Source organism: Loxodonta africana, chromosome 4 (genome assembly GCF_030014295.1).
Source record: "Loxodonta africana isolate mLoxAfr1 chromosome 4, mLoxAfr1.hap2, whole genome shotgun sequence".
NCBI classification, from domain to species: domain Eukaryota; kingdom Metazoa; phylum Chordata; class Mammalia; order Proboscidea; family Elephantidae; genus Loxodonta; species Loxodonta africana.
The window spans coordinates 173,209,632-173,235,380 of NC_087345.1; the positions used below are offsets into that span (position 1 = coordinate 173,209,632).

Sequence of the window (25,749 nt, forward strand, 5' to 3'; positions counted from 1 at the left end):
CTGACCTCAGTTTTCTTTCCAAAAGTCACGGGTGATCATGTCATATCCTTCTCTAAAATCTATCAACGGCTTCTGAACAAATCATGGACTTCCACACCTCCATTCTTCTGCTCATGCTCCTCCCTCTGTTTTCTCCTCCCGGCAAAAATCTTGCTCATCTTCCTAAGTGGATGGAGAAGAGTCACCTTTGGTAAACAACTGCTCTTTGTTGACTACACGCTTATAGCACTCATCGTGCGGTACAAAGGGCCCATGGCTGGCTGTCTGCACTGGCGCATAAGGACTTCCTTAAAGGCATTCTGTACTTCAGTCCCCAGCACACGACTTAAAAAATGTGAAAGAAATTAATTACCATTTACACATGACATCACTAAAAGCTGTATAACTTATCACTGATAATGTGAATGCATTCATAAGCCATAAAATACTAAGTACCATACACCTATAAGATGGAATCGTTTAGAAAATAGGAATATAAAATATCTCTCAAGCGACATGTATCCGGGCATAGTAAAACCTCAACTATGATTGGGTACCTAATTTTCACATAAATGCAGCTATCCTTGGGAGCCCACATGTTTGGGAAGCCCACCCTGTTTCCTGATGGTTAGACAGGATAGTCGGACAGGATGCAAAGAGGTTAGGTTTTGATGTAGGGAGCAGGAGCCCAAGTCTGCCAGCTGATTTTTCATGCTATATGTTTTATCATAAAGACTATAATAAAGAAAAAAAATTAATTATTATCTATAATACTAAAAAAAAAAAACAAAAAACCCAAACCAAACGCACGGCTGTTGAGTTGATTCCGACTCATAGTGACTCCACATGGTCTCCAAGGCTATAAATCCCTAAGGAAGCAGACTGCCACATCTTTCTCCCGTGGAGCCATTAATTGTTTTGAACCGTCACCCTTTTAGTTGGCAGTCAATTGCTTTAACCACTGTGCCACCCAGGGCTCCTACAAAGATCTCACTGCACCGGCAGGCCGGGAACCGAACCTGGGCTTCCTGCATGGCAGGCAAGAATTCTACTGCTGAACCAGCAATGCCGGTGCTTCTATAATACCACCATCTAAAATAGTCATTTTTGCATATTAATTTTCAAAACTGCACTAAACATACCATTTTGTACGCAGCTAAAAAAAGTTTGCCAAAAATTACATTCATAATTACATTTTTAGTATGTCCCATCATCCTGACATACGATTATTCATTAAATCATTCATCAAAGTTCAGTAATTTAATTCAACGTTCATAGAGCAACTGCTATGTGCCAGGCCCTGAGGTACGGCCTGCCCAGCCCTAACCTCAAGAACCACACAGCCAAGTGGCAGGGGCTGGAGCATAAACTCACGACGGCAGTGTAGTGCCACGTGCAAAACGGAGGGTGGTTCAAGGGCAGTGCAGAGTCAGGTGGGATGCCCCAGGGATCGGACTGCTGCTCTCAAGGGATGAGAAGTCAACAAGAGGGGCAGGAGAAAGAAGAGGAAGACAGGATAAGGACCTGAAATCACAGAGCATCTTCAGGGAAAGGCAAGTGGCTGAGAGTAGCTACAACACAAGAAACAAGTAACAGTGAATGGGCCCATTTCCTTAAAACTTCTCCAGAATTTAGAGTTATTTTAATTTTTAGCACTTTAGAGAGAATAGAAGGGGTAACTCAAGGTTGATTTAAAGTGCCTTTCTTTGATTACCAGTGAGGATGAATATTCCCACATTTTCAATACTAAATGTAATACTCACTATCTGCTAATATTTCCTGCCCAATTAAGTATTAAATCCAGATATCTTTTTCCTCATTAAGTTTTGAGAGAACTCATCAGGTATTCCAGATATTAACCCTTAGGCATAGTTGATGCCAGCATTTTCCCCAGTCTGTGTTATTTTTTCATTGTACGTCTTAAATTTCATATATTCGAATCTGTCGCTCTTTTCCTTAGTAAGTTTTTCACTGCTCCAACATTGAGTTATCATCACTCCTTCACAAATCTGATAAATATTACATTCTATCTTATACTACTTTTCCTAAAATATAATTTTAAAATTATTTTGCTCTTGATACTAGCTCAGCCTGACAAAGACATGATGTGCATGAACACGTACATACTGTCCTTACCTAGTCCGTTTCCAATCTGACTCCCACTCCTCCCACTAAGATACAGCCAAGCAACTCCCTTTCACCCGAACTGCCTTCCACTCCCTTCCCTCCAGCCCCACACAGTTTAATTCCGGCTGGCTCACATTACAGTGCTGGGATGAGAGCAGCTGGAGCGTGTGTCCTTTGCACTGCCTTTAGAGAGGGCCCTTAGAGATCCACGCCCTCTATGAAAGGATTAAGAATTAATATTTGAAGGTCCGTCGGGGATCGAAAACACTTGTGGGATGCTCCAGCAATAAAAATCAATGCTCATTTTAAAGTGCTGGTGGCAATATTCAGCGCCGCACCTTCTAAGGTCCCCAAAGAAGACACAAGTTAATCCAAGTTGTCTTTAAGGGCCTGGGATGCCACAGCCTTTGACTTCATGTTTCAGAATGGCAATTTTTGAATTAGAAAACGGGGCTTAGTCCAGCGGTTTGCAGTTTGGCACTTCTGACCCCCACTGGGAGCCTGGAAATTGGTAGGCCATACTTTAGTTATGATGAGAAAACACTCTATTGCTACTTAGTCAGTGAAGAGCCACGGATTCTAAGCGTCCCGTGATGTGTAAGACAATTTTGCACAACAAAAAACTGCCCTACTCCAAATGCCAATAGCCACTTCACCACAGTTTAGAGACCTACAACACAAAATTACTTGTTTCCAATATCCAGTGAAGGAAATCGGAACTTTGGTCTTCTGACCGCCATTTCTTCCACCCATCCTGCCATAGATACATGTTGGAGAGTGCAAGGTCCAGCCCATGGTAAAATTGTGAGGTAAACCTGGCTATACTTGGGGTCTTGCTTCCTCCCCATGTGGGATCCTGTATTTTACTCCCCATTCTGGCCTGAATCCCTTCAAATTATACACCAGTCAGACCTGCCACTTTTTCTCCACCCAGGAGGCAAGGCTCTGGGGTTTGGCTACTCTCTTCTCACTCTGATCCATCAAACCCGTTCTTAGAAAATATCTGAAAAACAAGTCATTCTAAAATATAAATCCAATGATGGTACAATGCATTCCTCTTCCGAAGGATAGCTGTATTTAAGCCTCCAAACCAAAGACACCACTTCTCACTGTCTCCTCTATGACCACTTTTTCCAAGCTACCATCATCTTTCACCTGCATTACTGCAGAAACCTTCGAAACTGGTCTTCCAGATCTCAACAGAGATCTGACCTACGCCAGATCACATCATTTCTTGACCCAAAACTCTGTTGTCTCCCTAATTCACACAGAATAAAAGCCAAAGTATCCCCCAATGGCCTGCAAGATCATAAATGTAAGGGAAGTTGGAAGAAGAGTATATCAAAGACAAAGAACAAGAGTTCATTTTGATCATATTAGATATGAGATACCTATGAGACATGCAAGGGGAGATGTCAAAAAGGTATTATCCCTAGATTCTCAGGAGAAAGCTTTACAAAAGATAAGTAGTTCTTAACTAGAAGTGATTTTGGTTCCAGGTGACGTTTGGCAATATCTGGAGATGTTGGTTGTCCCAACCAGGGGAGAGGTGGTTCTACTGGCATCTAGTGGGTACAGCCCAGAGATACTGCTAAACACCCTATAGTGCACAAAACAGGCCCACAACAAAAAACTACCTGGCCCAAAATGTCAACAATGACGAGGTTAAGAAACCCTGGGCTAGAGAGATAAATATGGAAGACTTACACAAATCGATAATGTTTAAAACCAAAAGTGTAAGATGACAGAAAAAATGAAGGACTAAACCTCGAGTAACTCCTCTGTTAGAAGACAGGTGAAAGTGAGAGAAGCAACAAAGAAGACTGAAAAGGGTCAGCTAGAATGGGAAAAGGAAAAACTGGTATGAGAAAGACCAGACGAACAGTGCTTCCAAAACAAAGCAGTGGAAGACTGTGGTCAACTGCATGGAGAACTGTTAAGATGTCAAGTAACACTGGTACGGGGTAAAAAGTTTGAGAAGAATGGAGTAGGTATGAAAGGTTGCTACAGGTAGTATGACAGCAAGGTAAGAGAGACACATGGGATGGTTGCTGGGCAAATTTTGAGGCTGCTGAGCATAATCAAAGTGAAACCAAAGGGCAGGTAGTTGGGCTCACCCAGTACTGGGGTTTTGCCATATGGGAGAGACCAGACAGGTGCAAATTCCCAAAGAGGGAATTTACAGGAAAGTAATTTGAATTGGTGTGTCTAGTTTGGATAAAAAAGAAACTGATGAGAGGAGGGAGTTAATAAATAGAGAGAATTGGGGGAGGGGTTAATGTATTAGAAGTCTTGATGAGTCAGAAACATTTTTCTGTATCAATAAGTACATTTTTCTACCATGTTATTTGCTCCATAATAATATAGCCTATTTCTTGATATTATTAAAGCAATTTGATGTTATTTTAGTAAGACTTTTTACTGTGTGAATACTACACACCATCTTTTTTGCTTTTCTAAACCGGGAAAACTACCATTTGTGGAAAGACCAATGCTACAGTGAAAGATAGGCCATGCATGATATGACCTGGGTTAAAAAAATCAGCTCTTTCATTTACTAATGTTATGATCTTGGACAATTTACCTAACATCTATGGAACCCTGGTGGTGCAGTGGTTAAGAGTGTGGCTGCTAACCAAAAGGTCAGCAGTTCCAATCCACCAGCCTCTCCTTCGAAACCCTACAGGGCAGTTCTACTCGGTCTTATAGGGTCTCTACGAGTCTGTCAGTTTGGCATACTGCAGGGGCTTGCATGTTGCCGTGACGCTGGAAGCTATGGAACCGGAATTCAAGCACCGGCAGGGTCAACCATGATGGACGGGTTTCACCTGAGCTTCCAGACTAAGACAGACTAGGAAAAAGGACCCGGTGGCCTATTTCTGAAAAGAATTAGCCAGTGAGAACCTTATGAATAGCAGCAGAACACTGTCTGATATAGTGCCGGAAGATGGAGCCCCCCAGGTTGGAAGGCACTAAAAAGATGACTGAGGAAGAGCTGCCTCCTCAAAGTAGAGTCGACCTGAATGACATGGATGGTGTCAAGCTTTCAGGGCCTTCATTTGCTGATGTGGCGCCACTCAAGACGAGAAGGAACAGCTGCAAACATCCATTAATAATCAGAACATGGAAAATATAAACTACGAATCTAGGAAAATTAGAAATCGTCAAAAAATGAAATGGAATGCCTAAAGATTGATATCTCAGGCATTAGTCAGGTGAAATGGACTGGTATTGGCCATTTTGAATCAGACAATCATATGGTCTACTATGCTGGGATTGACAACTTGAAGAGGAACGGCATTGCATTCATTGTCAAAAAGAACATTTCAAGATCTATCCTGAAGTATAATGCTGCCATTGATAGGATAATATCCACTCCCTACAAGGAAGACCAGTTAATACTATTATTCAAATTTACACACCAACCACTAAGGCCAAAGATGAAGAAATTGAAGATTTCTACCAATTTCACAGTTGAAAATTGATCAAGCATGCAATCAGGATGCGCCGATAATTATTACTGGTGATTGGAATGCGAAAGCTGGAAACAAAGAAGAAAGATCCATAGTTGGAAAATATGGCCTTGGTGATAGAAATGATGACAGATCTCATGCTAAGAATTTTGCAAGATCAACAACTTCTTCATTACAAATAACCTTTTTCAACACCATAGACAGTGACTATACACATGGGCCTCTCAAGATGGAACACACAGGAATCAAATTGACTACATCTGTGGAAAGAGATGACGGAAAAGCTCAAAATCATCAGTCAGAACAAGGCAGGGACCGACTGTGGAAGAGACTGATGAGCTGCTCCTATGCAAGTTCAAGTTGAAACTGGAGAAAATTAGAACAAGTCCACGAGAGCCAAAGTATGACCCTGAGTATATATCCCACCTGAATTTAGAGACCATCTCAAGAATAGATTTGACACCCTGAACACTAAAGACCAAAGACCAGACAAGTTGTGGAATGGCATCAAGGACGTCATACATGAAGAAAGCAAGAAGTCATTAAAAAGCCAGGAAAGAAAGAAAAGACCAGAATGGATGTCAAAAGAGACTCTGAAACTTGCTCTTGAACGCAGAGTAGCTAAAGTAAAAGGAAGAAATGATGAAGTAAAAGAACTGAACAGAAGACTTCAAAGGGTGGCTTGAGAAGACAAAGTACTAAAATGACACGTGCAAAGAGCTGGAGAAAGAAAACCAAAAGGGAAGAAGATGCTCAGCGTTTCTCAAGCTGAAAGAACTGAAGAAATAATTCAAGCTTCAAGTTGCAATAGCGAAGGATTCTACAGGGAAAATATTAAACGTTGCAGGAAACGTAAAAAGAAGATGGAAGGACTACACGGAGTCACTGTATAAAAAAGAATTGGTCGACATTCAAACATTTCCAGAGGTAGCGTATGATCAGCAACTGATGGTACTGAAGGAAAAAGTCCAAGTTGTGCTGAAAAAAAAAAATTCTTTTTTAAGTTGTGCTTGAAGGTATTGGTAAAAAACAAGGGTCCAGGAATTGACAGACTATCAATTGACATGTTTCAACAAATGGATGCAGCACTGGAAGTGCCCATTTGTCTATGCCAAGAAATTTGAAAGATAGTTACCTGGCTGGGAAAGATTCATATTTATGCCTATTCCCAAGAAAAGTGATCCTACCAAATATGGAAATTATCTAATAATATCATTAATATCAAACACAGTAAAATTTTGCTGAAGATCCTTCAAAAGCAGTTGCAGCAGTATATCGACAGGGAACTGCCAGAAAATTCAGGCCGGATTCAGAAGAGGATGTGCAACCAGGGATATCATTGCTGATGTCAGATGGATCCTGGCTAAAGGCAGAGAATACCAGAAAGATGTTTATCTGTGTTGTACTGACTATGCAAAGGCATTTGACTGTGCGGATCATAACTAAAGATAATATTGCAAAGAATTGGAATTCCAGAGCACGTAAGTGTGCTCATGAGGAACCCGTACACAGATCAAACATAATAAGGAGATACCCCACGGTTTAAAGTCAGGAAAGGTGTGCATCAAGGCTGTATCCTTTCACCATACCTATTCAACCTGTACGCTGAGCAAATAATCCGAGAAGACGGACTCTATGAAGAAGATTGGAAGAAGATGCATTAACAACCTGCGTTATGTAGATGATACAACTTTGCTTGCTGAAAGTGAAGAGGACTTGAAGCACTTACTGATGAAGATCAAAGACCACAGCCTTCAGTATGGATTACACTTCAACATAAAACAAAAATCCTCACAACTGGACCAATAAGCAACATCATGATAAACGGAGAAAAGACTGAAGTTGTCAAGGATTTCATTTCACTTAGATGCACAATCAACACCCATGGAAGCAGCAGTCAAGAAATCAAAAGACGCACTGCATTGGGCAAATCTGCTGCAAAGGACCTCTCTAAAGTGTTGAAAAGCAAAGATGTCACCTTAAAGACTAAGGACCACCTGACCTGACCCATGGTATTTTCAAGCGCCTCATATGCCTGTGAAAGGTGGACGATGAATAAGGAAGGCCAAAGCAGAATTGACACCTTTGAATTGTGTTGGTGAAGAATATTGAATACACCATGGACTGTCAAAACAATGAACAAATCTGTCTTGGAAGAAGTACAACCAGAACGTTCCTTAGAAGCAAGGATGGAGAACACTACATCTTACGTACTTTGGATATATTATCGGGGGCGAACAGTCCCTGGAGGACATCATGCTTGGTAAAGTAAAGGGTAGGCGAAAAAGAAGAAGACCCTCAAGGAAACGGACTGATACACTGGCTTCAACAATGGCTCAAACATAACAACAATTGTGAGGATGACACAGGACCGGGCGGTGTTTTGTTCTGTTGTACACAAGATTGCTATGAGTTGGAACTGACTTCACAGCACCTAACAGCAAGAGCTGGAATCAACTGGAAGGCAACAGGCTTGGTTTGGGGTTTTGTTTTTTTTTTGCAGGGGGAGTCTCTGGACTTAAATCTCTTACTCTAATTAACAGATAGTGGTGGAAAGCAGAATAATGGCCCTCCAAAGATGTCCAAGTCCTAATTTCTGAAACCTGTGAACATGCTGTATTACATAAAGCGGAATTAGGATATAGATGGAAATAAGATTACTAATAACTGACCTTAAAAATAAAGAGATTATCCTAGATTACCCACGTAGGCCCAAGGTAATCACAAGGATCCTTAAAGGGGGAAAATAGGCAGAAGAGTCAGAATAAGAGAGAAATAGCATTATGAGAAAGACTCGACTGACCGCTGATATCAGGTATGATAAGGCTTTGAAGATGGAAGAGGGCCTCTAGATGCTGGAAAAGACAAGAAAATGGATTTCCCCCAATGCCTCCAGAAAGGTATGCAGCCCGGCTGCCAACTCCATTTCAGCCCCGTAAGACGCCTTTTACACTTCTGACTTACAAAACTGTAAGATAGTAAATTTGTGTTAAGTCACTAAGTTTTTCAGTAATTTATTACAGTATCAATAGGAAACTGATATGCAGGTATAATGAAACATCTTTGTAAATTATTGTGTCGATTAACCATAACATAAAGTACGTAATAGACTGCCTAACGCATAAAAAACACGCATAGGAAGCACTTAAACAGCTGCTATTAATATTATTAGTACTACTACTATTAATACTACCAAAACCAATAGTAGTCAACATAAAGGACACTGACCTCAGTCCTAGAAATTACTCAACTCTGTGACCTAAGATATCTTGGTTAACCTCTCCAGGGCTCAGTTCTCTCACTTACAAAACAAAATGAGGGGCCTAAAACATATTCCTTCTAAACTTCTTTCGCTCTAAAATTTTATTACTCAAAATCTAGTTTCTTAATGATACATTCCACTTATTGCTAATTAGTCGGTTCAGAAAATTCTATTAAATAAAAAGAGTAAGCCAAGCAGTTTTCATTTTATGTCTCAACATTTTCAGAATTTTATATTGCTGAATTATAATCTTCTAAAATTGAGTCATGGCATAAAAATCACAGGCCTGCAGGCAGGGAAATATATCTAAGTCATCTGCTAGTACTTAAAGGCTTCATAGTCAAACTACAGTAATAATAGTAGTCAAATAGCTCAAAATATATTTCCACATATTACCTCATGTATGTTTTTTTTTACAACACTTTATTGAGATATAACTCACATGCCATACAATTCACCCTTTTAAAGTGTACCATATCTGTTGCCACTGAGTCGATTCCCACTTACAGCGACCCTGTATGACAGAGTAGAATTGTCCCATACTGTTTCCAAAGCTGTAAATCTTTACAAAAGCAGAACGTCACATCTTTCTTCCAAGCAGCAGCTGGTGAATTTGATCCAGTGACCTTTTAGTTAGTAGCCGAGTGCTTAACCATTGCACCACCAGGGCTCGTTTTAAAGTGTACAAGTTGGTGTTTTTTTAGTACATCCACAGAGTTCTACAACAATCGCTATAATAAATTTTAGAATATTTTTCATCATTCCAAAAAGTAAGCACTGCAGGATTCAAAGGTCAACACCGGAGCAGAGAATTATAAGTACTTCAATACTTGTGAAGAACAGGAGGCATAGGGGCGCAAATGGCTAGGCGCTTGGCTGCTAACCAAAAGGTTGGCAATTCAAACCTACCCAGCAACTCTCCAGAAGAAAGACCTGGCAATCTGCTTCTGTAAAGATTACAGCCAAGAAAACCCTATCAGACAGTTCTACTCTATCATGTGGGGTTGCTATGAGTCACAATCCACTCAGCAGCACCTAACACCACCAACCCATCAGCAGTTACTCCCCATCCACCCCCCACGCCCCTGACCATTAATCTACTTTTTGTCTCAACAGATTTGCCTACGCTGGACATTTCATATAAATAGCATCATAAAATATGTGGCCTTTGGTTTCTGGCTTCTTTCACTTAGCATGTTTTCAAGGCTCATTCATGGTGTAGCATGTCATCAGTACTTCATTCATTTGTATTGCTCAGTAACATTTCATTATATGGAAATATACCACATTTTGTTTATCCATCAATCAGCTGATGGACATTTGGGTTGTTTCCACTTTGGGGCGATTGTGAATAATGTTATTAATATTCATATATACATTTTTGTATGGATATATGGTTTCATTTTTCTTGGGTATATACTTAGGAGTGGAACTGCTGGGTCACGTGGTAATGTTTTAACCTTTTGAGGACATGCCAAACTGTTTCCGAAGTGTCTCTCCATTTTACACTCAAACCAGCAGTATCTGACGGCTCCAATTTCTTCACATTGTAGATAGCACTTATTAATATGAGTATCTGTCTTTGACTAAAGCCATCTAGTGAGTGTGAAGTGGTATCTTATTGTGATTTTGATTTGCATTTCCCTGTGACTACCTATGTTGAACATCTTCTCATGTGCTTACTGTTGGGTGCCATCAAATCCATTCTGACTCATAGTGATCCCATGTGACAAAGCAGAACTGCCCCACAGGGTTTTCTTGGCCATAATCTTTACGGAGATCTTTTGCAGCAGATTTGCCCAATGCAATACCTCATGTGATCTCTTGACTGCTGCTTCCATATGCACTGATTGAGGATCCAAGTAAAATGTAATCCTTGGAAACTTCAATATTTTTTCCATTTATTATGATGTTGATTACTCATCCAGTTGTGAGGATTTTTTTTCTTTACGTTGAGGGGTAATCCATACTGAAGGCTGTGGTCCTTGATCTTCCTCAGTAAGTATTCAAGTCCTCTTCGCTTTCAGCAAGCACTTTGAGGACTAAGGTGAGCCTGCCCCAAGCCATGGTACTATCAATCACCTCATATGCATGCAAAAGCTGAACAGTGAATAAGGAAGACCAAAGGAGAACTGATGCCTTTGAATTATGGTGTTGGCGAAGAATATTGAATATACCATGGACTGCCAGAAGAACAAACAAATCCGTCTTAGAAGAAGTACAGCCAGAATGTTCCTTAAAAGTGAGAATGGTGAGACTTCATCTCAGTTACTCTGAACATGTTATCAGGAGCGACCATTCCTTAGAGAAGGACATGATGCTAGGTAAAGTAGAGGGTCAGCAAAAAAAGAGGAAGACCCTCAACAAGACGGACTGACACAGTGACCTCAACAACGAATGGGCTCATACATAGCAATGATGTGAAGATGGTGCCAGACCATGTTTTGTTCTGTTGTACACAGGTAATTATGAGTCAGGACCAACTCAACAGCACCTAACAACAACAATAACCTTTTCAGAAGTAGACTGCCAGGTCTTTCTCCTATGGATCGGGTGGGCGGGTCTCAACTGCCAATCTTTTGGTCAGCAGCCGAGCTCTTACCCATTATGCCTCCGGGGTTCCTTACTAGCCATCTGTAAATCTTCTTTGTGGAAATGTCTATTCAGGTCCTTTGCCCATTTTTTAATTGGGTGATTTATGATTTATCTGCAAATATTCTCTCCCATTCTGTATACCTCATTTAATCTTAGTGCAGCTACTTGCACTAGATAAGCAGATTCTCTGTTGCTATCCACATCTTACAAATAGAATTGGTGTCTTGTGAGTAAGAAGACTTGACAACTGGCAGACTCAAAGGAAAACTTACAACTGTGCTCCCATTTCTTTTAATTTAATGAGGTCACATATGATAACTACATTGTGATAGCACACGCAGGGAGGCTCCCTGATTCAACCCTGCAGCTGTCCTGTATCCATAACCAGACAATATTTCCAGTTATATCAAAGATGGTTCATTTGTTCATTCAAAAAATAATTATTAAGTGTTATGTGATAGGTGCTGTGCTACTTCATAACCAATTCCTTACTCTCATTACACTTATAATTTGGCAGTGTTATACAAAACTCCACTCTTAAATCAATTCCCTAATTGCAAACAGTTCCAGTGGAAATATTACAAGTTTTTATGAAAACGATATCCTATTTAAAAAATAATCCAAAGTGTCCAACTTATTTTGCTGTCTAGGATCTTGTCTTAAGTATTGCTCCAATAAGTAGGGCCATCACCTGGTTCTTATAAATCCTTTTTATAAGGCAGCAGTGCCTACTTCAGTGGCATTTGTCAAAACTCAACTTGACTAAAAGAAGAAAATACTCATATTTTTACCTTTAACCAGACACGCATGGAGGTTCAGATGCTATATCTTGTGTAGTTCCTATGATATACTGAATAAAAATGTTAAAATTGCTCCATTAAACACAAAAACAAAAACAGAGAATTACAAACATGACAACTTAAAATGGTAGTTCTGACCTTGTCTACTGAGGTAAATCTAATGCAGAGACAAGGGACCAAATAATCCCCAGAAAACTGAAGGTACAGCCCTAAATGGCCCACAAACCCAAAACTAAACAAAACCCGTTCCCATCAATTCCAATTCATAGTGACCCTATACGACCAAGTAGAACTGCCACATACAGTTTCCAAAGCTGTAGTCTTTATGGAGGTAGACTGCCACATTTTTCTTCCATGGAGCAGCTGGTGGGTTCGAACCACCGACCTTTTAATTAGCAGTCAAGCACTTAACCAGTGTACCGCCAAAACCAAAAAACACCAAACCCTCCACCGTCAAGTCGATTCTAACTCATAGTGACCCTGGAGGACAAAGCAGAACTGCCCCGTAAGGTTTTCACAGCAGTAATCTTCACAGAAGCAGACTGCCGTATCTTTCTCCTGGGGAGCAGCTCATGAGTTCAAACCACTGACCTTTTGGTTAGCAGCCAAGCGCTTAACACTGCACCACCTGGGCTCCTTAAATGGCCCACACCACATTTTAAATTTCTTGGTCTTACTTTCTTCCTTAAAAATTCTGTACAATTGTTACATTCTAAACCATAATACATCCATTTCCTTTTGATATTAAAAAAAAAAAAAATTTTAACATCCTCAATTAGTCACAATTAAAAGAATTTGCTGAGAAGTATAGCTAGAACCCATGGCCTGTAATAAGAACTACATTCATTTTCTCTGTAAGAATTTAGTAAATTAAATAACTACTAGTGAGAGAGCTAACAGTGGGGAAGATGTACCATGCCTACGTCGTGTTTTCTGTACCCCTGGCACACCGCCCTGTAACTGTGAAGTGCGTGAGCTGCCCTTTGGCAAGTTAGTACCTAAGGATTAAGAAGGGTATAGGCTGAGCCAGGAGAGCATGACCCAAAGTGATCCCAGGAATGGCCTGCCGGACGGAAGACAACATCACTGTTCGATGTAGGGCTTTTCCAGGCTGTGAACTGTGAGAGCAGGGGTTTTCTGGAGGTATCTTGGAGGTACTTCTGGCACTAGAGGACAATTGTACTCCCAAACCCCATTTTCCTCAAGGAAGCTCTACTTTCGCCTGCTTTACACACTGGACCTCCTTGTGAGTCTTCTGAAGAAAAGGTCAGGCTATGAAAAAAAGTTGGAAAACCCAGATCTGGAGGAAGTCTTGGTCAGGAAGACAACAATGTACATCAGATCTACAGGACAAGGTGAGGACAAAATGGGAGAATGAATAATGAAGCTGGTGGCGGGCAATGTCAAAAACAGGAAAGGGTGCGGTTTAAACCGATGGTAGGGGTCAGGCCTTAGTCCACTAAAAAGAATGCCTATTGTGGAGTGGTGTGTCTGCTTAAAGGAGCAGCCATGGGATTCTCCACCCAGAAGCACTCAACGGCTGAAATCTTAAACTCCAATATGCTACCTGTGGGCCACAATCTCTTAGCCTTCCAGCTCTCTAATTTAACTCCCACTACCAATCAATTCTTCACAAAGCAGACAGAGTGATACTTTAGGCAAGTAAAACAGATCATGACAATCCTCTGACTCAAACCTTCCAATGATTTTCCTAAAACATGTAAATAAAATGCTAAATCCTTACCTCAGACCTAATGTGTATCATGCCCTCCTACACCTCATTTTATGACCACTCTCCTCTCTCAAGTAACCATGGTGGCATACTGGTTAAGTGCTACGGCTGCTAACCAAAAGGTTGGCAGTTCAAATTCACCTGGCGTTCCTTGGAAACTCGATGGGGCAGTTGTTCTACCCTGTCCTGTAGGGTCGCTATAAGTCGGAATCGACTCGACAGCAATGGGTTTGGTTCGGTTTTTTTCTTCTCTCTCACACTACTCTAGGGTCAATGCTGTTTCTCAAAAAAGCTCTTACCCCAGGGCTTATACAAGTGCTCCTTCATTTCTTAGCCTGGAAAGCTCTTCGCCAGACATTTGCACTGATTGGTCTGTCTCTGGTTTCATTCACGTCTCTGCCCAGAGGTCACCTCCTCAGAGAGCCTCTTTTCTGATCACATATCTAAAATAGAATCTGCATCACTTTCTATCCCCTTATCCTTCTTTGTTTTTCTTCTTAGAATTTTATCACCATCTGAAATTACATATATGCTTGTTTGTTGTCTACCTCCCCACTAGAAGTAAGCTCTACAAGGGCAGGAGCTTTGCCACAACACCTACAATAGCATCTAGAAGATAAATGCTCAATAAATACTGAGTGAACGAATAACCATATAGGGTCGCTATGAGTCGGAATCAATTCGACGGCAATGGGTTTTGGTTTTTTTGGTTCTTAAATTTGTTTATGCTTCCAGTTTTTTCCTGCTCCCCTCTTTATTTTCTCCAAATCCATCAGCCATGCTCCAAGCTTCACTTGCTGTCCAATACAGGATCTGATCACCCAAGTCTGCCTTCTCCCTTTCCCAGACTTTCAACTTTCTTGCTGGCTTGTTCTACTACACACAGGCCCCTAACCAATCTAAGAATATACTTCTTTATTCCTAGACTAGAGATCATTATTGTAAGAAGCTATACAACTCTGCAGATTAGGGACTCTGCAAATGCACAGTCTTCAATCTTACCCAGGCCCTTGCTCATTGCTGCCTCCAATCCTTCTGGGGGTTCCCAACTGGCTCCCTCTCTCATGTCCCACAGAATCAATTCCCAACTTCCATTACTTTCTTCAAGCTTCCTACTCCACCTCCCCCTCAGTAAATGACAGCAGCTCCACACAAACAAAAGAGAGGTTATTAGTCAGACTCCTTCAGTTTCCTCTACCCCCAACTGATCAACAACTACATTCACATTCTTGCCTCTTTCCTGGCAATGGTGGGGAAACGGTGTCCCACTTCAGGTCCAGAGCTAACCTTCAGCCAGCGCTCTGGGAGAACTCAATCCCACCTCCTCAGAGAACTGATACCACCACTTACCCACCTTCCCCCTCCACATCTTCAACTTCTCTTTCTCTTCTGACTTTTTCCCCAATGCCCATAATGCTTAAATCTCTTGTATCACTTTAAAAAAATGAAGAAATTAGCATACTTTCTCAGCCTTTATGTTTCTATCTAGCTACCATCCAAGTTCCCGGGTGGTACTAACAGTTTGTGCTCAACTACTAACCTGAAAGTTGGTGGTTTGAACCCACCCGGTGCCTCCACAGAAGAAAGGCCTGGCGATCTGCTTCCATAAAGTTTACAGCTAAGAAAACTGTATGGGGCAGTTCTACTCCAAAACACATGGAGCTGACATGAGTTGGAATGAACTAAACATCACTGGGTTTGTGTTTTGTTTTTCTACCCACTTTCCTACTTGTTCCTTTCCCATCACAACCAAGTTTCTTGAAACTAACAGATTTTATCCCCCACCCATTTCACTCTTAACTGTCTGCAGAAGTGTTATTGTTGTGTGCTGCTGAGTCGATTCCAACTCATGACAACCTTACAGGACAGAGTACGACTGCCCCACAGGGTTCCTATGCTGCAAATCTTTAAGGGAGCAAATCACCAGGTCTTTTCTCCCATGGAGCTGCTGGTGGGTTTGAACTAGGTTCAGTTAACAACTCAGTGCTTAACCATTGTGGCATCAGGGCTCCTCTCTGCAAAACTGTCATCCCCTAAACACAGATGACTTCTTAATTAGAAATTCATTAATAATTTACTGGACTCCCATCAATTTAATACTGATACCTTTAATCATAAAATGCTTATCTCTTCACTTTAATAACGTTATTCTTTCTTGGTGATCCTTCTACTTTTTTGGCCCCCTCCTCTCAATCTGCTTTGCTACTGACTGCGTAATCTGAGAAAAAACTACATACTTGCTCTAGCGGTTAAAAGCATAGGCTCTACAGTAGCTACAGCCTGGTTAGGCCCTATGCTCTACCATAAGCCAGCTGTGTGACTATGCATTTAGGTATCTGACTTCTCGGTGGCTCACGTACCTCATCTATAAGCCAGGAATAACAATAGTACTTATCTCAGAAGGCTCTGTAAGAATTAAAATATGTAAAACCTTTAGAATGCTCCTGGCACACAGCAAACATTCAATAATATTAGTCATTCTTGTTGTTACCGTTATTATTGATCTTATCCTTCTCATAGTTGTCTTTACTGTTATAACCATCATTGCTGTTTGCTGTTGTCATTACTATTATTTTTATCAACATTGTTTGTCATTAATTATTATTTGTTGTTGTTAGGTACCACTGAGTCACTCCCAACTTATAGTGACCCTATGTACAACAGGACAAAACACTGTCTTGTCCTCTGCCATCCTAATGATCATTGTTATGTCCGAGCCCATTGTTGTAGCCACTGTGTCAATCCATCTCGTTGAGGGTTTTCCTCTTTTTTGCTAACTTGCCACTTTACCAAGCATGATGGCCTTCTCCAGGGACTGGTCCCTCCTGATAATATGCCCAAAGTATGTGAGACAAAGTTGCCCACCCTCACTTCTTAGGAATATTCTGGCTATACTTAGTAGTAGTAGTAGTAAAATGAAGGTATTTTAAGCCTCAGAGTCCTATCAAAGATAATTTAGCATAAGAAATATTTTTAAAAGCACAGTGTAACTCAGTAGCATCAGATTTCATCTAAATTCATGCGAGGCAAGATGAACCACCATCATCGCAAAGCTGATTTCTAAGAGGCAGAGGTCAGACACCCCCCCAAACTCCAACTTTTTCACTATTTCTGACACCAGCCGTCTCCCCAAGGCACTCTATTCTTCTCTACCAGGTTCAACAATTCATTTCAATGGCCACACAGAACTCACAGACAATATTCACAATTACGTGGTTTATTAGGGAAGTTAACGGGCTATAACTCTGGATCAGGATCAACTTGGAAGTAACAGGATACAACTCAGGACTCAGGATAGAGCTCTTCAACCAAGACAGCTTCCAACCAAGACAGCTCTCAGCTTTCTCTTGGCTGTCCCTACAGGCAGGCCTCACTCTCAGCCTCTGCCCTGCTTGGGCAAGTGTTACAGCTCTTTAGCTCCTCTAACAAGTGCCCAGAGGCACGCCACTCTGCTAGCAAGCCTCTTGCCCAGAGGTGCTCAGCTCTGGTGCTCTGTGGGTGGGCAAGCCTACTGTAACCACCTCACTCCGTGGGCCGGAAGCCCAATATAGGCACCTCACTTCGGTCTCCTGGTTTCCACTGCTCGTACTGCTGCCACTAGCACTGCTGCACCATCTCATGCCTTCTCTTGTTGTCTGCAGTGTTACAGTTCTCTCTCTCCTGCATCTAGGAGGTTCTCAGAGTAGGGACCCAGGGTCCAACGGATGCACCCCACTACAGGCTGTTCTTGATGGTACTGAGGTTCCCCTCAAGCTCTGTGGGACTGGTCCTTTTATAAGCCTACTCCTCCCACCAAGACTGAGAACTGACCAAGCTCCTTGGTAGGCCAGTCACCTAATTTTCATAGTAATCAACCAATCCCTGCGAGAGTTTTACACACTTTATTTGCATAGTAAACTGTCCAATCCCTGCAAGGTACATAAAATAGTTCTATCACCTGGCAAGCTGCAGCCCAACCAATTATTTTTGGCAGAATTATAAACCCAAGGCCAGAAAGGCCATATATACAAAAAACCCACTGCACTGCACACAGCATCCTTTATAGAAGGAAAATTTGAAAGCAGTCAAAATACCAAAAATAACGGAATATTAAGTGTGGTAGAAGTGATTATTATGTAACCATAACAAATATCAAGATATAAAATATGTAAAACACATACATTCAAAAACATAAAAGGAATATAACATAATTGTAGTAGGGGTGGAGGCCCCAGGTAGTGCAAATGGCTAACATATTCGGCTGCTAATTGAAAGTTTTGAAGTTCAAGTCCACTCAGAGGCACCTCAAAAGAAAGGTCCAGCAACCTAGTTCTAAAAAAGCAGCCACTGACAACCCTACGGAGCACAGTTCTACTCCGAAGCACAGGGGTCACCACAAGTCAGGGCTGATTCGACAGCAACTGGTTTTGTAGTGGAACAATGTTCAAGCAACAGAGTTTCTCTATTTCTAAACTTACGTAGTAGAAAATTTGAGAAGTAAATGTTCAAAGAAAGAATATACAATGAAAAGCTTTAAGTAAAAAAAAAATCATTAAGAACTATGCCAAATCTAAATTTCTATGTTTGTGTCCTGCTTACACCGTTGCCACTTTTATTAACTAGGATATTCGGTAAACTGCTGCAACAGGACCAAGAATATAGTGGCTCAAACAAAACAGAAGTTCACTTCTGTCTCGGGCAACAGTCCAGCAGCAGACAAGTGGTCCAGGGAAGGTGGGTAGCTCTGCTCTACAAGGTCCTCCAGGAACTGAGCTTCCTTCTCTCTTGTCTTGTCATTCTCTGGGGCACAGCCCTTGTCTATATGATCAAAGGCCATGAGAATGGGCAAAATAGAGCATGATGAACAGGCAGCTTTTAATAATAATGTGGTTTAGAAGTAGAACACATCACTCCCAACCCCTTTTAGACACGTGGCCTTATCTGGCTATAAGAAGCCCAAGGTGGGAGTACATCTTTCTTCCCACTCATGGAGCACAGTCATCTCCTACCCCAAACGGAAGGCAGTTACTGGATTCAGCACAAAGTCTAGGATTTCGGGTGATGCACAATCATCGGACAGATATAGATGTGGCTCACTCCCAGTCCAATGATCTAAAAACTAAAAGACAAGTAATCTTAGTTCTTCACCACCATCACCACACCCAACAGACAATGGTGGACTACAAATGAGATGAATGCAATTAAATATTCCATTCTGAAAGGATGGGAGATACATATTCTTATCAATGATGAAAAACTGCTGGACAGGAACTGCAAAGAATCCCTGCTCTAGCAGGAAAGTAAGTCCTTTGGTTAAACTCAGCTTCTGTTCTCTGGGAGGAACTCCCTTGTCCTTCTGTCTTCTGGAGCCTCTGGTTCTACCTCTGGAAGCTCTTTTCTTTTCCATTATCCTTTCTGGCCATACGTGAAGTGGACATGGGAGACTACACACTCCAAAGGGGCAACAAAGTTCTAACAGCCTACTACCTACTGGTGTAAATTTGGGAACCAGGAGTTGCTTTAGGATCCCAACAATGCCAAACCACCACAGGCTTCTGAAGGTCAAACTTGTGGAATCTTTGGCAAGATGTTATTGATGCTAACTGCCATTGAGTCTGCCCCCAACTCATGGCAACCTCATGCACAAGAGATCAAAATGCTGCCTGGTCCTGAACCATTCCCGTGATTGACTGTGAATCATACTACTGTGATCCACAGGGCTGTCACAGGCTGATTTTCAGAAGCAGATGGCCAGGCCTTTCTTCCTAGCCCATCTTAAGTCTAGCAGCTCTGTTGAAACTTGTTTGGCATCATAGCAACACACAAGCTTCCAGTGACAGACAATGCATGAGGTGCACTGACGGTCTGGGAATCAAATCTGGATCTCTCTAACGGAAGGTTAAGAATTCTACCACTTAACCACCAGTGCCCCTCAGCAATATAATTTTCGCAAAAACTCAACAGGTCTGTTTGCATTTAGTCAGCTCCACGTGAAAGATACAACTAAACATTTGGTCTAAAAGCCTGTCAATTCTCCTCTTTATTTTCTGGCCTCAGTGATAGCTTTATCCCTCTCTCCCTCAATTTAAGGTCAGTTACACTGAGGCATCTGATATAACAGCTTTTGATTCACTGCAGAAGGATTACACCACCTAACTCCACTGACATCAGGCCAGGCCGCCTGACTTGAGATGTCCTTTCTTGCCTGATTGATTTCAATTGACTTGCTTTGGGCAATAAAATATGAAAAGTAACACATGCTGCTTGTAAGCAGCTGGTTCTGCCATATCTCTTTCCTTCTGTCACAAAAACGGCAATGTCCCAAAAAAGGCTTTTTCTTTGGCTAAAATCTTGAAGCGATGGAAGACAAGGACCACAGCCATAACCAATATATCATGAGTAAGAAAGAAACCTTTGCTGCTGTAAGGAACTGAGGGTTCATGTTTGTTGCTGGAGCTTTATCTAGCTTAAAGCGACTGATTCCGGTGAAAAGGCAAATCCTTAATTTGATCTTTGCCTGGACTGGATTCCGCTGTAAGAATACCTAATGGGAGGTTCCTGAGAATGACGATCTTACCTCTTGATGTATGGGATACCAAACCAAAATACCCAAACCCAGTGCCACTGAGTCGATTCTGACTCAGAGTGACCCTACAGAACACAGTAGAACTGCCCCATAGGGTTTCCAGAGAGCGCCTGGCAGATCTGAACTGCCGACCCTTTGGCTAGCAGCCATAGCACTTAACCACTACGCCACCAGGGTTTCCGTGTGGGATACAGAAGCAATTTTTTACAATTCTGCAGTGCCTGAGATAACTGTCTTCTCAGTCAATTCAGATCACAGGTCTTTTAGTAACACCATACATCTTTCCAAATCTAACTACAAACTGGTTAATTGATCCTTTATATGATGTCCTCTTGTAGTTTCTCACTAAAGCAGCAAGGAGCACACAACATATATTAGCAATCTGGTTCTTTCTAACCACTTCCCTGGGGCTACAAACTAGGTAGACACGTTGACTGCCTTCCAAGTAATCAGAGGTGATAGTTTTCGCCACTACAGAATAAGGGTCACTAGCTTCCTAGCCAGAACATGTTTCCTACTGTCTGTCGACCAGTCACGTAGCTAATGCCATACACTTGAGCTTTTTGTTATGGTAACACCCCACTTCAGGTACCATCTTTGGTGTTAAATATGGTATGAGCTAAGCTATCGTAAAACAGTGATGCCAAAACACAGTGGCTCAAACAAGGTTACTTGTCTTCCTTGAAACAGTACAGAGATTGGCAGGTGGCTGGGGGGAGGGTGAGTAGTCATTGGTTCTGCTCCAAAAGGTTATCCAGGGACCTAGGCTGATGAGGATGGCTCTGCTGTCCTTATGGTGAGAATTCCATCTCTGGGTTCAAGGCAGTTGTTGCCACTCTAATTTTTGCTGCTTTCCATTCAGGGGTAGAGACTGAGAGGTGAGGTGAGGCGTGGGGAAGATACAGTCCAGGACAGCTTTTTTTTTTTTTAAGAAGATAACCCAGAAGCTGTATGTATCACTTTATTCACACCTTATTGGGCCAAATCTAATCTCATGGCCATTTCTATCTGCAAGAAAAGTTACCACATGTAGTCACTATGTGGGTAGCCAGGTAGTCAGCTGAGCCAGAGGAGCTCTGACACTAAAAGGGAGAAGAAATAAATAAATTCTGGAGAATTAGCAGTCTCTGCCATGCTGTCATACAACCTATTCTCAACAGTCATTAGAGAATTCCTTTTAAAGCACAGACTGTGGAATCCACTGTTCAAAACCCTCCCCTGGCTTCATTTAATTTAACATAAAAGCCAGAGTCTTCACAATATCCCACACAATCTGCTCCCTCCATTACCTCTCTGATCTCATTTCCTAATGCCCTGCCCGTAAAATACACACCAGAGGGATTAAAGATATAAACATGAAAGGTGAAGCGAGGAAGCAAATGAAAGAAAAAGTAGGATAATATATTTGTGACTTGAGGCGGGTAAAAGATTTCTTAAACAAGATCCAAAACACATAAACACAGAGAATTGACTCCCGCACAATTAAGGACTGTTGTTCAACAAAGGACACTGCAGACAAAGATAACAGGCAATTGGCTGGAAGGCTATGTTTGCAACATCTCAAGAAGACAAGGCATTAATACCTAGTGTATGCAAAGAACTCTTGAAAAACAACAAAAAGACAGGAAATGCAATTAAAATTTTGGTAAGAGAAAATTCACGTAAGGTGAAATAAGACGTTAAATATATGATGCCATTAAATTTGAATTTTGATTAACAATGAATAATTTTTTAGTATAAGCATATCCCAAATATTGCATGGTACATACTTATACTAAAAAGGTATTCATTGCTTATGGCACTCTGGTGGTGCAGTGGTTAAGCATTCAGCTGCTAACCAAAAGGTCAGCAGTTTGAACCCACCAACCGCTCTGTGAGAAAAAGATGTAGCAGTCTGCTTCCATAAAGATTTACAGCCTTGGAAACCCTACAGGGCAGTTCTACTGTTCATCTGAAATTCAAATTTAATAAGGTATCCTGTATTTTTATTTGCTAAATCTGGTAAATGTTAGCCTACAGGCTAACAAGTAAATGAAGAGAAGCTCAGCCTCACCAGTAATCAAAAAAAAAAAAAAAAAATCAAAGAAACGTAAATTAAAACGACTGGATACCATTTTACACCCATTAAATTAGCAGACCAGAAAATAAGGCTTTTTAAAGAGCATATGACTCTTGGGTTTTCATGCTGGTACACAAGTTTAACTAGTGATTCTTTTTAGACTGCATCTTAGGCAATAAAAGCCCTACTAAAAACCCGTCGCCATTGAGTCGATTCCGACTCATAACAGCCCTATAGGACAGAATAGAACTGCCCATAGGGTTTCCAAGAAGCAGCTGCTGGATTCAAACTGCTGGCCTTTTGGTTAGCAGTCTGAAAGTCCTACCAGTCACTGCATAAAAAACCCTGGTGGCGCAATGACTAAGCTCTCGGCTGCTAACTGAAAGGTCGGCAATTCCTACCCGCCAGCAGAAGAGACTTGGCAGTCTGCTTCTGTAAAGATTAGTCTAGGAAGCCCTATGGGGCAGTTCTATTCTGTCACATAGGGTCGCTACGCATTGGAATTGACTTAATCAACAACATTCACTACACAGGAGTTCCTGAGTGTTGCAAACAGTTAGGTGCGGGAGGCTCTTCAGAAGACAGGCCTGTCGATCTACTTCCAAAGGTCATAGTGTTGAAAACCCTATGAAGCAGAGTTCTACTCTGATATACGTGGTGTCACCGTTACTTGGAATAAACTCCACAGCAATTAACATTCACTGCATACGCACAGCAAAGAAACACATTTCAAATCCATTATTTCACATTGTAGATACTCCCATAACGATATTCAGAATGGTCCCAACGACAGTATTTAGGCATCAAAGCCAACGTTTTCCTAGAAAATCTAAACTACTTAGTAGCGTCATTAGAAAAATTAAATGTTGAAGGAAAAAAGGTTTGAATATCATTTAGTCATTTAGCAATAACTCTTCCATAAACAATACCACTGTATGAATTTTAATACTGGGTTAAGATTAACCTCCTCAAGAGGTCAGAATTCTGGACTGGAAACAAAAATTGGAGAGGCTTGCATTTTCAAAGAGCTTTCACATAAAAATGCTTTATATAAATAATCCCCAGGCCTTTCTTCTGAAGCACCTCTGGGTGAGCTAGAACCTCCAACCTTTTGGTTGGCCACCGAGGATGTTAACCGTTTGCATCACCCAGGGACTTCTAAACACAGCTGTACCACTGGGTAATTCTACCTGGAGGGCAGACGTATGACACAAAAGTCGCAGGTTAATGAAATAGGTGCTGCGTATGAACATAAAAGATCGATTCCATTTTAAATGTAATGACCTTATGTGATGGTTAAGGCTGTGTGCCAACTTGGCTCAGCCGTGATTCTCAGTGGTTTGGCAGTTATGATGTAGTTTCCAAGTCATATAACGTTGTGATCATTTCCATGATGAGATTTGATATAATATGATCACTTCCATAATGGGATCTGCTGTAAGTAGCCCATCAGTTGAAAGGGAGCTTCCTTGAGCATATGGACCCTCTGGAAAGGCTCGTGGGTTTCTGCTTGTGCTGCAGCTGGCTCCTGCTCCCCTGACCTCTGGTTCTTGGGACTTGGGCTAGCAGCTTACCTGCTGTCTTGCCTGCCCATCTTGGGATTCATTGATCTTCACAGCCTATGAGCAAGAGCTCTGCTCTTTGCCCTGCCAATCTTGAGTTCACCAGCCTATGTGGCTATGTGAATCAGGAGAAGCTTCTATCCTGACCCACGGACTTGGGACTTTCCAACCTCTACAACAGTGTGAGCCACTTCCTTGATTTAAATCTCTCTCTGTATATATTCATACGCTTTACGGGTTTTCCTTCTCTAGAGAACCCAGGCTTATATACCTTACATCATACATAAATACAGAAGACATGATATTTTAAAATAAAATTTCAATACCAAAAAAGGGAATTACACCAAAAACTCATTTTGTTTTCTCTAACTTCTACGATGAACAATCCCCTCTGAGCTTGTATTAACATTTTCATTGGTTAAAAAAACTAAAAAATTACTGTTGTTGTTGTTGTTAGGTGCCATCGGGTCAATTCCGACTCCCTATGCACAACAGAACGAAACACTGCCCGGTCCTGCGCTATCCTTACAATCGTTGTGATGCTTGAGCTCACTGTTGCAGCCACTGTGTCAATCCACCTTGTTGAGGGTCTTCCTCTTTTCCACTGATCCTGTACTCTGCCAAGCACGATGTCCTTCCCCAGGAACTGATCCCTCCTGACAACATGTCCAAAGTATGTAAGACGCAGTCTCGTCATCCTTGCCTCTAAGGAGCATTCTGGCTGCACCTCTTCCAAGACAGATTTGTTCATTCTTTTGGCAGTCCCTGGTATATTCAATATTCTTCGCCAACACCACAATTCAAAGGCGTCACCTCTTCTTCGGTCTTCCCTATTCATTGTCCAGCTTTCACATGCATATGATGTGACTGAAAATACCATGGCTTGGGTCAGGCGCACCTTAGTCTTCAGGGTGACATCTTTGCTCTTCAACACTTTGAAGAGGTCCTGTGCAGCAGATTTGCCCAATGCAATGCGTCTTTTCATTTCTTGACTGCTGCTTCCATGGCTGTTGATTGTGGATCCAAGTAAAATGAAATCCTTGACAACTTCAATCTTTTCTCCGTTTATCATGATGTTGCTCATTGGTCCAGTTGTGAGGATTTTTGTTTTCTTTATGTTGAGGTGTAATCCATACTGAAGGCTGTGGTCTTTGATCTTCATTAGTAAGTCCTTCAAGTCCTCTTCACTTTCAGCAATTAAGGTTGTGTCATCTGCAAAATGCAGGTTGTTAATGAGTCTTCCTCCAATCCTGATGTCCCATTCTTCTTCATATAGTCCAGCTTCTCGTACTATTTGTTCAGCATACAGAGTAAATAGGTATGGTGAAAGAATACAACCCTGACGCACACCTTTCCTGAGTTTAAACCAATCAGTATCCCCTTGTTCTGTCCAAACAACTGCCTCTTGATCTATGGAAAGGTTCCTCATGAGCACAATTAAGTGTTCTGGAATTCCCATTCTTCGCAGTGTTATCCATAGTTTGTTATGATCCACACAGTCGAATGCCATTGCATAGTCAATAAAACACAGGTAAACACCCTTCTCATATTCTCTGCTTTCAGCCAGGATCCATCTGACATCAGCAATGATATGC

At 41.5% G+C, this 25,749-nt stretch overlaps 1 protein-coding gene across 17 annotated transcripts in view; it reads right to left on the reverse strand.

Annotated features, from left to right (window-relative positions):
- Window positions 1-25,749, reverse strand: part of ZNF438 (zinc finger protein 438) — a 223,164-nt gene that overhangs the window by 180,492 nt on the left and 16,923 nt on the right. For 6 of the 17 annotated variants that reach the window (XM_064285034.1, XM_064285029.1, XM_064285002.1 and 3 more), the window contains one exon: window positions 6-162. The exons of 8 other annotated variants lie outside the window; for them this stretch is intronic. The gene's annotated coding sequence lies outside the window, so the exon portion shown is untranslated. 3 more of the 17 variants (XM_064285008.1, XM_064285004.1, XM_064285020.1) reach the window with 3 other exon arrangements.